Source organism: Hermetia illucens, chromosome 7 (assembly GCF_905115235.1).
Source record: "Hermetia illucens chromosome 7, iHerIll2.2.curated.20191125, whole genome shotgun sequence".
In the NCBI taxonomy this organism is placed as follows: domain Eukaryota; kingdom Metazoa; phylum Arthropoda; class Insecta; order Diptera; family Stratiomyidae; genus Hermetia; species Hermetia illucens.
The window spans coordinates 14,780,592-14,799,882 of record NC_051855.1 but is presented as its reverse complement, the minus strand read 5'-3'; positions in this window follow the sequence as shown (position 1 = coordinate 14,799,882).

Sequence of the window (19,291 nt, the reverse complement as noted above, 5' to 3'; positions counted from 1 at the left end):
CTTGGACCCCGTCGCAGGTTGCACAATTAGGTGAGGTATTGACGGTATCCTCCATGGCCGGTGAGAAACTGGGTGAGATTATAATTGATGCTTTCTCTCCAGCCACTCCTCGATGGAAGGGATTAACCTGTAAGTCCAACGACCCTTTTCTGGCTGGTCCCATCGCTGCTGTCATGTCTTATGGATCTCTCCCTTTCGGCTTTTTCACCTGCGAAAAGGGAGAGATGGACCTGATGTTGTAAATCTTCATCATTTCAGTTGCCAGTATGTCAATCGGCATCATTCCCGAGATGACGAGCGCTGCATCGTTTGAGACAATCCTGAAGGCAGAACACACCCTTAAGGCTGCTCTTCTGTAAACCGAACTCACTTTATGTTCATTGCCTAAAACCTGCAGCACTTTTCCCCAAACTGGGATTGCATACAGCTTGATAGAACTTTCGCATAAGGTTCCAATTGGTCGAGTTAAATGCATTCCTCACATCCAGGGTCACTACCACACAAGATTTGCTGGTACAACCCCTTCCGTGAATTGCATTTTCGGCGAAGCATTTTGATGGCATCAATGGTTCATCTGGCTTTACGGAATCCAAGGCCCTCTTGGCTTTCGATGACTAGGAATAATCTATTATAAATAACGCCCTTAAGGGACTCTAGCTGAAACAAGGTAGTGATTTGTACCTTTTCGCTGTCGTACTTTGGTCCCTGTCTTGAAAATAGTTAGACACTATGTTTCTCAGGTACTGTGGAGTGTTTTGGATGAGGGGCGTTTTAGTGACCGATCAGTTTACTGAGTTAAAAACATTTTTCACGTCCCCCACCGGTGTCTCCCACCTTCTATGACAGTGGCTGCAGTGTTTACTACTACCTTTATTGCATCGACTGTGGAGCGACCTTTTCTAAACTCAAACTGTTTGATCACTTTCTGCAAATCGTGCCTCAATTTTGATTGAATGTGAAGAGCAGGACCTGGAAGTCCGATCTTCTAATTGAACGTTGTACAATTGTTCGGGCTTATAGGCATTTTGCCCTCAGTGTCTTTATTTCCTCACTCCACCAGAAGCATGGTGAGCTTCTTCTGCTGGGAACTTTTCTCGGCATTGCAGTATCGTACGCGTTGACAACAGGCTGAATTAACTGTTTGGTCAACTTTTCTGCTGATCCTTGGGTCATACTGGCGGAATTCATTACCAAGTCAAACGTATTTTTAGCGAAGAGGATCTTTCCATTTTGGATCTGCCGGTTTGAGATTCTGGGTCATTCTATGCTTTTTGATTTCAATCACTACCACCTGATGATCACTGTGGGTGAATTCTTCGCTAACTCAATACCTCATCTTAGACAGAAGGGAAAGCCTGCGGAAGTGATGTCAGTGATCAAACCCATACCGACTTTACGATATGTGTTTGCCTCACCGTTATTTGCAATTTCTAAACCCAAAGACCCAAAGGTTTCCAGTAACCCACGCGTTGAAGTCACCACCGATAATTATTGGACCTCTAGCGTTTTCGTCTGTCGCTCTACCGCCTACCATTGTCTGGGGAATACTTCTGTTGTCCAGCTAGGTCTTGCTTTAGTTCGGACGGAACCATCTAATCATTATCAATGTTCATTCTACATTGCAGTTGTAAGCGAGTTGCTGCTTACCTCGCAAGATTTGTAGAGGTTTAGAGTTTGCAGCAAGCAGCAAACATGTGGAGCTGACTTGATATTAGCCACAGACGTGCAACCAAGCTATTAAGCAAGTTGTTAGTTGTAACGATATTGCACGTCTGTGACCAAATTCTCTGTCTGTGATCTTTTTGCGCCACACATTTTGAATCCCCTAGGTTTCACGCGGTATCAAAGAAATCATCAGCTTCGGGAAATACTAATTGAGTCCTTTCATTTGATACCTCACACGACCATATTCTGTGGAAAAAATTGCAGCCCTTTTGATATGTATGGGGAGCCTGGAATAACGTATTTTTTTCGGATGAGGGTAAATTTTGCATTGCATGAAGGGATGAAGGTTTGTCTGGAGAAGGGGTTTGGGTTAGGAAATTTGGTGGATGGTTAGAGGACCATTGCAGCTTCGGCGTACCCCTGCAAGCACTTCAGGCGATCGTTTCCGATCAACCTTGGAACACTCCGAAGGTTGTGGTTTGACTGGAGGGATTGTCTTTTCGGAGCAAGTGTTTTCGTGTGGCTGAAATTCAGCAGTGAGTCCCTGAGGGTTTTACGTGGGTACCTGTCGTGGAGACTTAATCCCACGGCCTTCTTAAGACACTGATTGATTTTGTGACCACAATCAGAGCCCCGCTGTGACAAGCAACAACTGTACCAGTCAATACCAAGTGCATGACTTAGCATTCATACTGGTGGATGGATAACGCGCTCTAACATTTTCCCTATAGTGTCTAGAAGACATATGGGCCTATAGGAGGATGGTTCCCCTGGAAGTTTGCCAGCCTTAAGCAGCAGCACCAGCTTTTGCCGCTTCCATGGTGCAGGAAAGATACCCTCGAACATGCACGCTTCGAACAGCTCCGCGAACATATCCGGTCTACATTTGACGGCAAGTTTGAGCGCCTTATTCGGTATGCCGTCCAGACCCGGGGCTTTGCTGTCGCCTATTCGACTGCAGATTTCCAGCAGCTCGTCCCTGGTGACTCGTGGAATCGGCGTCACATTCAGGGGACGCTGAAAGGTGTCAGTACCCCCCCTCTTGTTGCGGAAATAACCCCTGGATTATTTTCAACAAGAGCATAGGGCACATGATCTGCAGAGATGATCGGCCTCTGAATCGTTCTGTCGCGATTTTATAGGCGCTACCCCACGGATTTATGTCCGCTTCCAAACAGAACTCCTTAAAACGTTCCCTCTTACTCCCCTGGATTGCGAGCTTGAGGTTCTTGCAAGCGTCCCTATAGCCATGCTCCTTTTATCCTTGGTCGATCCTACCTATTGCCTTCTGAGCCGTTCGTCTGGCGTTCTATGGCAAATCAATCGAAGGCTGGAAAGTTCACCAATCCACCAACAATTGGGTCTTCTTGTGGGCAATGAGCATCTCCTAGTCATCGACGCATCACATGCTTTAGAGATGCTTTGTGTAACATGGAGAGCTCTATCCATGGAGGTGCACGCTTTGCTAGCGGTGTGCGGGTCTTCTGCCTTCTGGCTCCGTCCTTTGTTCAAAGATGATTGCCTGGTTGTCGCTGTAGTGAAATCCTCGCTTACTTGCCAGGGCTTGTCATGTGATAACGCAGGGCTGACCGAAGTCAGATCTACAATTGAACCAGTTTCCCTTTCCGATAAATATTTACATCACCTTCGTTGGTCAGAACTACATCCTACTGGGCGAATGATTCTAATAAGCACCGCCCCCTTGCGTATTAAAGTCACCGGCTATCACCTTTGGACCTCATCCCCTTGCATTGTGAACAAGATCCTCTAACAGGTCTTCAAACTCAGACAGTGTGGGCAGGGGCATAGCAGCTGTATACCAATATACCGCTTATTTTTGCCCACACAAAGCCACTAGCCGCCTGACCCATGCTATATTGTGCTCCAGTAGTCGAATCTGTGACCGGTACACCACCGTCAAAATTTCTGTATGGTTCATTAATGATAGCAATCTCCATTGCAAATTCGTCAGTAGTCGGTGCAAGGAAGTCTTGTGCGACCCTAATTAAGATTTATTTGTATTAACCTGATTTTTTCACTGCAGTTAACGCCTTCCTAATTTCCGGGCATTTACCACTTCCGGCAATATACCGGTTATCCCGTTCCTCCTTTCCTTCGCACAAAAAGCATTTGGGGTCTCTATTGCACTTCTTGGCAATATGTCCTTCCTCGCCACACCTTCAACATCGATCGGACCGATCGATGCCACTAGTGCATGCCTTCGCGAAGTGTCCAAACATTAGGCATTTGAAGCACCTTTTTAAACAGATCTGTTCCCTTAGTCGGTAAACAACCCACCCCACATTCTCCCCAAGTGAGTTTATAGCTTGGTTACCATCAGTTTTCTCCACGCTGGATTTTTTAGCTCAAACATGAGATCCCCTTTCTGGGGAGGGGTGGAAAGTAATGATTTCTTTAGAGGACCCATTCTCAGAATCTACCCGACCGAAAAATCTGAAAAAAATCACAAAGCTGCCTCTATATGGTGTCTAGGCCTCAAATTACAAATTTATGTTCTAAATTCAAATATACTCGCAAAAGAAGCAAACAAAACCTTTCATACCTAAAACGCCGAGCTTCCGGTTTCTCGACTTGCTGTTTTGATGAAAATGACTCCTTATCGCCGCCATTTGCTCCTTTCCACCAGCTACATATATACCATATTCATCCATCCTTTCTCTTCTACTGTACCTTTAAACTTTGGTGAGTAACATTCGATTCCGTAGACTAAATGTTTTCAACCCCTATTTCAATACAAACGACACTTTGTATCCATTTACACAACCATAATATGCAATAATAGCGTTTGCGCGATGATTCAGTATATTTTCGCTATACATTTATATCCGACCGTTGTGGAAGTCCTTAGTGAACATTGAAAGCGAACGAAAAAGGAAGCAACACAAACGAAACACCACCAGCCTAGCACTCGGTACATGGTTATTCCTTTACCCCCTTGTCATTTTAGCTTCCCCCTATAAGTACGAATAACATGGAAACTACGTTGATGTTAATAAAAGCGGCCGGTCAGATGACAAGAGGGGAATTCATGGTTGATTTTCCGAAGGGCCACGAACAGATGTTTGGTTGTAGGGAGAGAGTGAAATTTCCACAGCGGAAATAAAATTTAATAGCAGTTAGTGCAGGAGGAGATTCTCAGAACATGTGGCCAACTGCATTGCTCCCATCTTGGAGCTTTGTCCGTGGCGGGAAACCTGCTTTTAAATCTGAATAGTTGTCAGGACTAAAAAACAAAACTTCTGTTTACTCCTTGATGCCGCTCTAGAGCCACGAAGCCGAAAAATTTAAAATTTTAAGCACGTCGACCCTTTTCCCAATAAAAGAATGAACAGAAAAAAGGACATGATCGTCGCTCCTCTCGAAATGTATAGTGTGCACTCTCCATATCGTCACCATATTAAGGACGATATTGTAGAGTATGTGTTACCCGGGTGCAACGTTACGAGCTGGTACCTGCGTGGTTGTACACACTGCTTTCACTTTGTTGTCTTTTTTACTTTAGGTAACCTATTCTATGCCCCATTTAATTCATTGTCTGTTTATCTCGCGTATCAATGGCAATTTGTTGTCGGTGGCCGTACTCCAACCCCCGTAGAAGGTGATACTAACGTGCATGGGTTACCTCTATAACTGCAAGAACAGATTGACGAAATATGATCTACACAGACAGAAAAAATGTACAAAATTTAGGGGTAGTATTGCTGTAGTCAAAAAAAAAGTATTCGTTTTAATTATTAGCAAATTAAGGAAGTGCCTCAGGGTTTCCTTGTACTGTATGACGAGTCTAGCGGCATGGTCCAATATGGGCCAGCGCCTCGAACAAACTGCCGCAATCTTGTACGCATTTGCATATATCTGGCACAGGAGATAATCTGGTTTTGCTATAAGCACGTCAAATCCTCCTTGACTCAGCACTGATCCGCGTCTACTAAGACTGACGTGTACTAAGATCTGAGGGTATCAGCGTCTGAAGGTAAGTGTATAGCCTTTGAAATGAAGGCGACGAAAATGGGGGAAAAGCTGAAAAATCATTTTTCGAGGATTTGGACGTTAATTTCTCGTTTAGTACGTTCCAAATAATGAAAAAAAAACCCGATTTGCGATTTTGAAATTTTAGGGTATCAGCGTCAGAAAGCAAGTGTATAGCCTTTGATTTTTTGATGACGAAAATGGCTAAAAGCTGAAAAATCATTTTTCGAGGATTTGGACGTTAATTTCTCGTTTAGTACGTTCCAAATAATGAAAAAAAAACCCGATTTGCAATTTTGAAATTTTAGGGTATCAGCGTCAGAAAGCAAGTGTATAGCCTTTGATTTTTTGATGACGAAAATGGCTAAAAGCTGAAAAATCATTTTTCCAGGATTTGGACGTTAATTTCTCGTTTAGTACGTTCCAAATAATGAAAAAAAAACCCGATTTGCGATTTTGAAATTTTAGGGTATCAACGTCAGAAAGCAAGTGTATAGCCTTTGATTTTTTGATGACGAAAATGGCTAAAAGCTGAAAAATCATTTTTCGGGGATTTGGACGTTAATTTCTCGTTTAGTACGTTCCAAATAATGAAAAAAAAAACCCGATTTGCGATTTTGAAATTTTAGGGTATCAACGTCAGAAAGCAAGTGTATAGCCTTTGATTTTTTGATGACGAAAATGGCTAAAAGCTGAAAAATCATTTTTCGGGGATTTGGACGTTAATTTCTCGTTTAGTACGTTCCAAATAATGAAAAAAAAACCCGATTTGCGATTTTGAAATTTTAGGGTTTCAGCGTCAGAAAGCAAGTGTATAGCCTTTGATTTTTTGATGACGAAAATGGCTAAAAGCTGAAAAATCATTTTTCGAGGATTTGGACGTTAATTTCTCGTTTAGTACGTTCCAAATAATGAAAAAAAAAACCCGATTTGCGATTTTGAAATTTTAGGGTTTCAGCGTCAGAAAGCAAGTGTATAGCCTTTGATTTTTTGATGACGAAAATGGCTAAAAGCTGAAAAATCATTTTTCGAGGATTTGGACGTTAATTTCTCGTTTAGTACGTTCCAAATAATGAAAAAAAAACCCGATTTGCGATTTTGAAATTTTAGGGTATCAACGTCAGAAAGCAAGTGTATAGCCTTTGATTTTTTGATGACGAAAATGGCTAAAAGCTGAAAAATCATTTTTCGGGGATTTGGACGTTAATTTCTCGTTTAGTACGTTCCAAATAATGAAAAAAAAACCCGATTTGCGATTTTGAAATTTTAGGGTATCAGCGTCAGAAAGCAAGTGTATAGCCTTTGATTTTTTGATGACGAAAATGGCTAAAAGCTGAAAAATCATTTTTCGGGGATTTGGACGTTAATTTCTCGTTTAGTACGTTCCAAATAATGAAAAAAAAACCCGATTTGCGATTTTGAAATTTTAGGGTATCAGCGTCAGAAAGCAAGTGTATAGCCTTTGATTTTTTGATGACGAAAATGGCTAAAAGCTGAAAAATCATTTTTCGAGGATTTGGACGTTAATTTCTCGTTTAGTACGTTCCAAATAATGAAAAAAAAACCCGATTTGCGATTTTGAAATTTCAGGGTATCAGCGTCAGAAAGCAAGTGTATAGCCTTTGATTTTTTGATGACGAAAATGGCTAAAAGCTGAAAAATCATTTTTCCAGGATTTGGACGTTAATTTCTCGTTTAGTACGTTCCAAATAATGAAAAAAAAAACCCGATTTGCGATTTTGAAATTTTAGGGTATCAACGTCAGAAAGCAAGTGTATAGCCTTTGATTTTTTGATGACGAAAATGGCTAAAAGCTGAAAAATCATTTTTCGGGGATTTGGACGTTAATTTCTCGTTTAGTACGTTCCAAATAATGAAAAAAAAACCCGATTTGCGATTTTGAAATTTTAGGGTTTCAGCGTCAGAAAGCAAGTGTATAGCCTTTGATTTTTTGATGACGAAAATGGCTAAAAGCTGAAAAATCATTTTTCGAGGATTTGGACGTTAATTTCTCGTTTAGTACGTTCCAAATAATGAAAAAAAAAACCCGATTTGCGATTTTGAAATTTTAGGGTTTCAGCGTCAGAAAGCAAGTGTATAGCCTTTGATTTTTTGATGACGAAAATGGCTAAAAGCTGAAAAATCATTTTTCGAGGATTTGGACGTTAATTTCTCGTTTAGTACGTTCCAAATAATGAAAAAAAAACCCGATTTGCGATTTTGAAATTTTAGGGTATCAACGTCAGAAAGCAAGTGTATAGCCTTTGATTTTTTGATGACGAAAATGGCTAAAAGCTGAAAAATCATTTTTCGGGGATTTGGACGTTAATTTCTCGTTTAGTACGTTCCAAATAATGAAAAAAAAACCCGATTTGCGATTTTGAAATTTTAGGGTATCAGCGTCAGAAAGCAAGTGTATAGCCTTTGATTTTTTGATGACGAAAATGGCTAAAAGCTGAAAAATCATTTTTCGGGGATTTGGACGTTAATTTCTCGTTTAGTACGTTCCAAATAATGAAAAAAAAACCCGATTTGCGATTTTGAAATTTTAGGGTATCAGCGTCAGAAAGCAAGTGTATAGCCTTTGATTTTTTGATGACGAAAATGGCTAAAAGCTGAAAAATCATTTTTCGGGGATTTGGACGTTAATTTCTCGTTTAGTACGTTCCAAATAATGAAAAAAAAACCCGATTTGCGATTTTGAAATTTCAGGGTATCAGCGTCAGAAAGCAAGTGTATAGCCTTTGATTTTTTGATGACGAAAATGGCTAAAAGCTGAAAAATCATTTTTCGGGGATTTGGACGTTAATTTCTCGTTTAGTACGTTCCAAATAATGAAAAAAAAACCCGATTTGCGATTTTGAAATTTTAGGGTATCAGCGTCAGAAAGCAAGTGTATAGCCTTTGATTTTTTGATGACGAAAATGGCTAAAAGCTGAAAAATCATTTTTCGAGGATTTGGACGTTAATTTCTCGTTTAGTACGTTCCAAATAATGAAAAAAAAACCCGATTTGCGATTTTGAAATTTTAGGGTATCAGCGTCAGAAAGCAAGTGTATAGCCTTTGATTTTTTGATGACGAAAATGGCTAAAAGCTGAAAAATCATTTTTCGAGGATTTGGACGTTAATTTCTCGTTTAGTACGTTCCAAATAATGAAAAAAAAACCCGATTTGCGATTTTGAAATTTTAGGGTATCAGCGTCAGAAAGCAAGTGTATAGCCTTTGATTTTTTGATGACGAAAATGGCTAAAAGCTGAAAAATCATTTTTCGAGGATTTGGACGTTAATTTCTCGTTTAGTACGTTCCAAATAATGAAAAAAAAAACCCGATTTGCGATTTTGAAATTTTAGGGTATCAGCGTCAGAAAGCAAGTGTATAGCCTTTGATTTTTTGATGACGAAAATGGGTAAAAGCTGAAAAATCATTTTTCGAGGATTTAGACGTTAATTTCTCGTTTAGTACGTTCCAAATAATGAAAGAAAAACCCAATTTTCGATTTTGAAATTTTAGGGTATCAGAGTCAAAAAGCAAGTGTATAGCCTTTGATTTTTTGATGACGAAAATGGCTAAAAGCTGAAAAATCATTTTTCGGGGATTTGGACGTTAATTTCTCGTTTAGTACGTTCCAAATAATGAAAAAAAAAACCCGATTTGCGATTTTGAAATTTTAGGGTATCAGCGTCAGAAAGCAAGTGTATATATAGCCTTTGATTTTTTGATGACGAAAATGGCTAAAAGCTGAAAAATCATTTTTCGAGGATTTGGACGTTAATTTCTCGTTTAGTACGTTCCAAATAATGAAAAAAAAAACCCGATTTGCGATTTTGAAATTTTAGGGTATCAACGTCAGAAAGCAAGTGTATAGCCTTTGATTTTTTGATGACGAAAATGGCTAAAAGCTGAAAAATCATTTTTCGGGGATTTGGACGTTAATTTCTCGTTTAGTACGTTCCAAATAATGAAAAAAAAACCCGATTTGCGATTTTGAAATTTTAGGGTATCAGCGTCAGAAAGCAAGTGTATAGCCTTTGATTTTTTGATGACGAAAATGGCTAAAAGCTGAAAAATCATTTTTCGAGGATTTGGACGTTAATTTCTCGTTTAGTACGTTCCAAATAATGAAAAAAAAAACCCGATTTGCGATTTTGAAATTTTAGGGTATCAACGTCAGAAAGCAAGTGTATAGCCTTTGATTTTTTGATGACGAAAATGGCTAAAAGCTGAAAAATCATTTTTCGGGGATTTGGACGTTAATTTCTCGTTTAGTACGTTCCAAATAATGAAAAAAAAACCCGATTTGCGATTTTGAAATTTTAGGGTATCAGCGTCAGAAAGCAAGTGTATAGCCTTTGATTTTTTGATGACGAAAATGGCTAAAAGCTGAAAAATCATTTTTCGAGGATTTGGACGTTAATTTCTCGTTTAGTACGTTCCAAATAATGAAAAAAAAACCCGATTTGCGATTTTGAAATTTTAGGGTATCAGCGTCAGAAAGCAAGTGTATAGCCTTTGATTTTTTGATGACGAAAATGGCTAAAAGCTGAAAAATCATTTTTCGAGGATTTGGACGTTAATTTCTCGTTTAGTACGTTCCAAATAATGAAAAAAAACCCGATTTGCGATTTTGAAATTTTAGGGTATCAGCGTCAGAAAGCAAGTGTATAGCCTTTGATTTTTTGATGACGAAAATGGCTAAAAGCTGAAAAATCATTTTTCGAGGATTTGGACGTTAATTTCTCGTTTAGTACGTTCCAAATAATGAAAAAAAAACCCGATTTGCGATTTTGAAATTAGGGTATCAGCGTCAGAAAGCAAGTGTATAGCCTTTGATTTTTTGATGACGAAAATGGCTAAAAGCTGAAAAATCATTTTTCGAGGATTTGGACGTTAATTTCTCGTTTAGTACGTTCCAAATAATGAAAAAAAAACCCGATTTGCGATTTTGAAATTTTAGGGTATCAGCGTCAGAAAGCAAGTGTATAGCCTTTGATTTTTTGATGACGAAAATGGCTAAAAGCTGAAAAATCATTTTTCGGGGATTTGGACGTTAATTTCTCGTTTAGTACGTTCCAAATAATGAAAAAAAAACCCGATTTGCGATTTTGAAATTTTAGGGTATCAGCGTCAGAAAGCAAGTGTATAGCCTTTGATTTTTTGATGACGAAAATGGCTAAAAGCTGAAAAATCATTTTTCGAGGATTTGGACGTTAATTTCTCGTTTAGTACGTTCCAAATAATGAAAAAAAAACCCGATTTGCGATTTTGAAATTTTAGGGTATCAGCGTCAGAAAGCAAGTGTATAGCCTTTGATTTTTTGATGACGAAAATGGCTAAAAGCTGAAAAATCATTTTTCGAGGATTTGGACGTTAATTTCTCGTTTAGTACGTTCCAAATAATGAAAAAAAACCCGATTTGCGATTTTGAAATTTTAGGGTATCAGCGTCAGAAAGCAAGTGTATAGCCTTTGATTTTTTGATGACGAAAATGGCTAAAAGCTGAAAAATCATTTTTCGAGGATTTGGACGTTAATTTCTCGTTTAGTACGTTCCAAATAATGAAAAAAAAACCCGATTTGCGATTTTGAAATTAGGGTATCAGCGTCAGAAAGCAAGTGTATAGCCTTTGATTTTTTGATGACGAAAATGGCTAAAAGCTGAAAAATCATTTTTCGAGGATTTGGACGTTAATTTCTCGTTTAGTACGTTCCAAATAATGAAAAAAAAACCCGATTTGCGATTTTGAAATTTTAGGGTATCAGCGTCAGAAAGCAAGTGTATAGCCTTTGATTTTTTGATGACGAAAATGGCTAAAAGCTGAAAAATCATTTTTCGGGGATTTGGACGTTAATTTCTCGTTTAGTACGTTCCAAATAATGAAAAAAAAACCCGATTTGCGATTTTGAAATTTTAGGGTATCAGCGTCAGAAAGCAAGTGTATAGCCTTTGATTTTTTGATGACGAAAATGGCTAAAAGCTGAAAAATCATTTTTCGGGGATTTGGACGTTAATTTCTCGTTTAGTACGTTCCAAATAATGAAAAAAAAACCCGATTTGCGATTTTGAAATTTTAGGGTATCAGCGTCAGAAAGCAAGTGTATAGCCTTTGATTTTTTGATGACGAAAATGGCTAAAAGCTGAAAAATCATTTTTCGAGGATTTGGACGTTAATTTCTCGTTTAGTACGTTCCAAATAATGAAAAAAAAACCCGATTTGCGATTTTGAAATTTTAGGGTATCAGCGTCAGAAAGCAAGTGTATAGCCTTTGATTTTTTGATGACGAAAATGGCTAAAAGCTGAAAAATCATTTTTCGAGGATTTGGACGTTAATTTCTCGTTTAGTACGTTCCAAATAATGAAAAAAAAACCCGATTTGCGATTTTGAAATTTTAGGGTATCAGCGTCAGAAAGCAAGTGTATAGCCTTTGATTTTTTGATGACGAAAATGGCTAAAAGCTGAAAAATCATTTTTCGAGGATTTGGACGTTAATTTCTCGTTTAGTACGCTCCAAATAATGAAAAAAAAACCCGATTTGCGATTTTGAAATTTTAGGGTATCAGCGTCAGAAAGCAAGTGTATAGCCTTTGATTTTTTGATGACGAAAATGGCTAAAAGCTGAAAAATCATTTTTCGAGGATTTGGACGTTAATTTCTCGTTTAGTACGTTCCAAATAATGAAAAAAAAACCCGATTTGCGATTTTGAAATTTTAGGGTATCAGCGTCAGAAAGCAAGTGTATAGCCTTTGATTTTTTGATGACGAAAATGGCTAAAAGCTGAAAAATCATTTTTCGAGGATTTGGACGTTAATTTCTCGTTTAGTACGTTCCAAATAATGAAAAAAAAACCCGATTTGCGATTTTGAAATTTTAGGGTATCAGCGTCAGAAAGCAAGTGTATAGCCTTTGATTTTTTGATGACGAAAATGGCTAAAAGCTGAAAAATCATTTTTCGAGGATTTGGACGTTAATTTCTCGTTTAGTACGTTCCAAATAATGAAAAAAAAACCCGATTTGCGATTTTGAAATTTTAGGGTATCAGCGTCAGAAAGCAAGTGTATAGCCTTTGATTTTTTGATGACGAAAATGGCTAAAAGCTGAAAAATCATTTTTCGAGGATTTGGACGTTAATTTCTCGTTTAGTACGTTCCAAATAATGAAAAAAAAACCCGATTTGCGATTTTGAAATTTTAGGGTATCAGCGTCAGAAAGCAAGTGTATAGCCTTTGATTTTTTGATGACGAAAATGGCTAAAAGCTGAAAAATCATTTTTCGAGGATTTGGACGTTAATTTCTCGTTTAGTACGTTCCAAATAATGAAAAAAAAACCCGATTTGCGATTTTGAAATTTAGGGTATCAGCGTCAGAAAGCAAGTGTATAGCCTTTGATTTTTTGATGACGAAAATGGCTAAAAGCTGAAAAATCATTTTTCGAGGATTTGGACGTTAATTTCTCGTTTAGTACGTTCCAAATAATGAAAAAAAAACCCGATTTGCGATTTTGAAATTTTAGGGTATCAGCGTCAGAAAGCAAGTGTATAGCCTTTGATTTTTTGATGACGAAAATGGCTAAAAGCTGAAAAATCATTTTTCGAGGATTTGGACGTTAATTTCTCGTTTAGTACGTTCCAAATAATGAAAAAAAAACCCGATTTGCGATTTTGAAATTTTAGGGTATCAGCGTCAGAAAGCAAGTGTATAGCCTTTGATTTTTTGATGACGAAAATGGCTAAAAGCTGAAAAATCATTTTTCGAGGATTTGGACGTTAATTTCTCGTTTAGTACGTTCCAAATAATGAAAAAAAAACCCGATTTGCGATTTTGAAATTTTAGGGTATCAGCGTCAGAAAGCAAGTGTATAGCCTTTGATTTTTTGATGACGAAAATGGCTAAAAGCTGAAAAATCATTTTTCGAGGATTTGGACGTTAATTTCTCGTTTAGTACGTTCCAAATAATGAAAAAAAAACCCGATTTGCGATTTTGAAATTTTAGGGTATCAGCGTCAGAAAGCAAGTGTATAGCCTTTGATTTTTTGATGACGAAAATGGCTAAAAGCTGAAAAATCATTTTTCGAGGATTTGGACGTTAATTTCTCGTTTAGTACGTTCCAAATAATGAAAAAAAAACCCGATTTGCGATTTTGAAATTTAGGGTATCAGCGTCAGAAAGCAAGTGTATAGCCTTTGATTTTTTGATGACGAAAATGGCTAAAAGCTGAAAAATCATTTTTCGAGGATTTGGACGTTAATTTCTCGTTTAGTACGTTCCAAATAATGAAAAAAAAACCCGATTTGCGATTTTGAAATTTTAGGGTATCAGCGTCAGAAAGCAAGTGTATAGCCTTTGATTTTTTGATGACGAAAATGGCTAAAAGCTGAAAAATCATTTTTCGAGGATTTGGACGTTAATTTCTCGTTTAGTACGTTCCAAATAATGAAAAAAAAACCCGATTTGCGATTTTGAAATTTTAGGGTATCAGCGTCAGAAAGCAAGTGTATAGCCTTTGATTTTTTGATGACGAAAATGGCTAAAAGCTGAAAAATCATTTTTCGAGGATTTAGGACGTTAATTTCTCGTTTAGTACGTTCCAAATAATGAAAAAAAAACCCGATTTGCGATTTTGAAATTTTAGGGTATCAGCGTCATAAAGCAAGTGTATAGCCTTTGATTTTTTGATGACGAAAATGGCTAAAAGCTGAAAAATCATTTTTCGAGGATTTGGACGTTAATTTCTCGTTTAGTACGTTCCAAATAATGAAAAAAAAACCCGATTTGCGATTTTGAAATTTTAGGGTATCAGCGTCAGAAAGCAAGTGTATAGCCTTTGATTTTTTGATGACGAAAATGGCTAAAAGCTGAAAAATCATTTTTCGAGGATTTGGACGTTAATTTCTCGTTTAGTACGTTCCAAATAATGAAAAAAAAACCCGATTTGCGATTTTGAAATTTAGGGTATCAGCGTCAGAAAGCAAGTGTATAGCCTTTGATTTTTTGATGACGAAAATGGCTAAAAGCTGAAAAATCATTTTTCGAGGATTTGGACGTTAATTTCTCGTTTAGTACGTTCCAAATAATGAAAAAAAAACCCGATTTGCGATTTTGAAATTTTAGGGTATCAGCGTCAGAAAGCAAGTGTATAGCCTTTGATTTTTTGATGACGAAAATGGCTAAAAGCTGAAAAATCATTTTTCGAGGATTTGGACGTTAATTTCTCGTTTAGTACGTTCCAAATAATGAAAAAAAAAACCCGATTTGCGATTTTGAAATTTTAGGGTATCAGCGTCAGAAAGCAAGTGTATAGCCTTTGATTTTTTGATGACGAAAATGGCTAAAAGCTGAAAAATCATTTTTCGAGGATTTGGACGTTAATTTCTCGTTTAGTACGTTCCAAATAATGAAAAAAAAACCCGATTTGCGATTTTGAAATTTAGGGTATCAGCGTCAGAAAGCAAGTGTATAGCCTTTGATTTTTTGATGACGAAAATGGCTAAAAGCTGAAAAATCATTTTTCGAGGATTTGGACGTTAATTTCTCGTTTAGTACGTTCCAAATAATGAAAAAAAAACCCGATTTGCGATTTTGAAATTTTAGGGTATCAGCGTCAGAAAAGCAAGTGTATAGCCTTTGATTTTTTGATGACGAAAATGGCTAAAAGCTGAAAAATCATTTTTCGAGGATTTGGACGTTAATTTCTCGTTTAGTACGTTCCAAATAATGAAAAAAAAACCCGATTTGCGATTTTGAAATTTTAGGGTATCAGCGTCAGAAAGCAAGTGTATAGCCTTTGATTTTTTGATGACGAAAATGGGCTAAAAGCTGAAAAATCATTTTTCGAGGATTTGGACGTTAATTTCTCGTTTAGTACGTTCCAAATAATGAAAAAAAAACCCGATTTGCGATTTTGAAATTTTAGGGTATCAGCGTCAGAAAGCAAGTGTATAGCCTTTGATTTTTTGATGACGAAAATGGCTAAAAGCTGAAAAATCATTTTTCGAGGATTTGGACGTTAATTTCTCGTTTAGTACGTTCCAAATAATGAAAAAAAAACCCGATTTGCGATTTTGAAATTTTAGGGTATCAGCGTCAGAAAGCAAGTGTATAGCCTTTGATTTTTTGATGACGAAAATGGCTAAAAGCTGAAAAATCATTTTTCGAGGATTTGGACGTTAATTTCTCGTTTAGTACGTTCCAAATAATGAAAAAAAAACCCGATTTGCGATTTTGAAATTTTAGGGTATCAGCGTCAGAAAGCAAGTGTATAGCCTTTGATTTTTTGATGACGAAAATGGCTAAAAGCTGAAAAATCATTTTTCGAGGATTTGGACGTTAATTTCTCGTTTAGTACGTTCCAAATAATGAAAAAAAAACCCGATTTGCGATTTTGAAATTTTAGGGTATCAGCGTCAGAAAGCAAGTGTATAGCCTTTGATTTTTTGATGACGAAAATGGCTAAAAGCTGAAAAATCATTTTTCGAGGATTTGGACGTTAATTTCTCGTTTAGTACGTTCCAAATAATGAAAAAAAAACCCGATTTGCGATTTTGAAATTTTAGGGTATCAGCGTCAGAAAGCAAGTGTATAGCCTTTGATTTTTTGATGACGAAAATGGCTAAAAGCTGAAAAATCATTTTTCGAGGATTTGGACGTTAATTTCTCGTTTAGTACGTTCCAAATAATGAAAAAAAAAACCCGATTTGCGATTTTGAAATTTTAGGGTATCAGCGTCAGAAAGCAAGTGTATAGCCTTTGATTTTTTGATGACGAAAATGGCTAAAAGCTGAAAAATCATTTTTCGAGGATTTGGACGTTAATTTCTCGTTTAGTACGTTCCAAATAATGAAAAAAAAACCCGATTTGCGATTTTGAAATTTAGGGTATCAGCGTCAGAAAGCAAGTGTATAGCCTTTGATTTTTTGATGACGAAAATGGCTAAAAGCTGAAAAATCATTTTTCGAGGATTTGGACGTTAATTTCTCGTTTAGTACGTTCCAAATAATGAAAAAAAAACCCGATTTGCGATTTTGAAATTTTAGGGTATCAGCGTCAGAAAGCAAGTGTATAGCCTTTGATTTTTTGATGACGAAAATGGCTAAAAGCTGAAAAATCATTTTTCGAGGATTTGGACGTTAATTTCTCGTTTAGTACGTTCCAAATAATGAAAAAAAAACCCGATTTGCGATTTTGAAATTTTAGGGTATCAGCGTCAGAAAGCAAGTGTATAGCCTTTGATTTTTTGATGACGAAAATGGCTAAAAGCTGAAAAATCATTTTTCGAGGATTTGGACGTTAATTTCTCGTTTAGTACGTTCCAAATAATGAAAAAAAAACCCGATTTGCGATTTTGAAATTTTAGGGTATCAGCGTCAGAAAGCAAGTGTATAGCCTTTGATTTTTTGATGACGAAAATGGCTAAAAGCTGAAAAATCATTTTTCGAGGATTTGGACGTTAATTTCTCGTTTAGTACGTTCCAAATAATGAAAAAAAAACCCGATTTGCGATTTTGAAATTTTAGGGTATCAGCGTCAGAAAGCAAGTGTATAGCCTTTGATTTTTTGATGACGAAAATGGCTAAAAGCTGAAAAATCATTTTTCGAGGATTTGGACGTTAATTTCTCGTTTAGTACGTTCCAAATAATGAAAAAAAAAACCCGATTTGCGATTTTGAAATTTTAGGGTATCAGCGTCAGAAAGCAAGTGTATAGCCTTTGATTTTTTGATGACGAAAATGGCTAAAAGCTGAAAAATCATTTTTCGAGGATTTGGACGTTAATTTCTCGTTTAGTACGTTCCAAATAATGAAAAAAAAACCCGATTTGCGATTTTGAAATTTTAGGGTATCAGCGTCAGAAAGCAAGTGTATAGCCTTTGATTTTTTGATGACGAAAATGGCTAAAAGCTGAAAAATCATTTTTCGAGGATTTGGACGTTAATTTCTCGTTTAGTACGTTCCAAATAATGAAAAAAAAACCCGATTTGCGATTTTGAAATTTTAGGGTATCAGCGTCAGAAAGCAAGTGTATAGCCTTTGATTTTTTGATGACGAAAATGGCTAAAAGCTGAAAAATCATTTTTCGAGGATTTGGACGTTAATTTCTCGTTTAGTACGTTCCAAATAATGAAAAAAAAACCCGATTTGCGATTTTGAAATTTTAGGGTATCAGCGTCAGAAAGCAAGTGTATAGCCTTTGATTTTTTGATGACGAAAATGGCTAAAAGCTGAAAAATCATTTTTCGAGGATTTGGACGTTAATTTCTCGTTTAGTACGTTCCAAATAATGAAAAAAAAACCCGATTTGCGATTTTGAAATTTTAGGGTATCAGCGTCAGAAAGCAAGTGTATAGCCTTTGATTTTTTGATGACGAAAATGGCTAAAAGCTGAAAAATCATTTTTCGAGGATTTGGACGTTAATTTCTCGTTTAGTACGTTCCAAATAATGAAAAAAAAACCCGATTTGCGATTTTGAAATTTTAGGGTATCAGCGTCAGAAAGCAAGTGTATAGCCTTTGATTTTTTGATGACGAAAATGGCTAAAAGCTGAAAAATCATTTTTCGAGGATTTGGACGTTAATTTCTCGTTTAGTACGTTCCAAATAATGAAAAAAAAACCCGATTTGCGATTTTGAAATTTTAGGGTATCAGCGTCAGAAAGCAAGTGTATAGCCTTTGATTTTTTGATGACGAAAATGGCTAAAAGCTGAAAAATCATTTTTCGAGGATTTGGACGTTAATTTCTCGTTTAGTACGTTCCAAATAATGAAAAAAAAAACCCGATTTGCGATTTTGAAATTTAGGGTATCAGCGTCAGAAAGCAAGTGTATAGCCTTTGATTTTTTGATGACGAAAATGGCTAAAAGCTGAAAAATCATTTTTCGAGGATTTGGACGTTAATTTCTCGTTTAGTACGTTCCAAATAATGAAAAAAAAACCCGATTTGCGATTTTGAAATTTTAGGGTATCAGCGTCAGAAAGCAAGTGTATAGCCTTTGATTTTTTGATGACGAAAATGGCTAAAAGCTGAAAAATCATTTTTCGAGGATTTGGACGTTAATTTCTCGTTTAGTACGTTCCAAATAATGAAAAAAAAAACCCGATTTGCGATTTTGAAATTTTAGGGTATCAGCGTCAGAAAGCAAGTGTATAGCCTTTGATTTTTTGATGACGAAAATGGCTAAAAGCTGAAAAATCATTTTTCGAGGATTTGGACGTTAATTTCTCGTTTAGTACGTTCCAAATAATGAAAAAAAAACCCGATTTGCGATTTTGAAATTTTAGGGTATCAGCGTCAGAAAGCAAGTGTATAGCCTTTGATTTTTTGATGACGAAAATGGCTAAAAGCTGAAAAATCATTTTTCGAGGATTTGGACGTTAATTTCTCGTTTAGTACGTTCCAAATAATGAAAAAAAAAACCCGATTTGCGATTTTGAAATTTTAGGGTATCAGCGTCAGAAAGCAAGTGTATAGCCTTTGATTTTTTGATGACGAAAATGGCTAAAAGCTGAAAAATCATTTTTCGAGGATTTGGACGTTAATTTCTCGTTTAGTACGTTCCAAATAATGAAAAAAAAACCCGATTTGCGATTTTGAAATTTAGGGTATCAGCGTCAGAAAGCAAGTGTATAGCCTTTGATTTT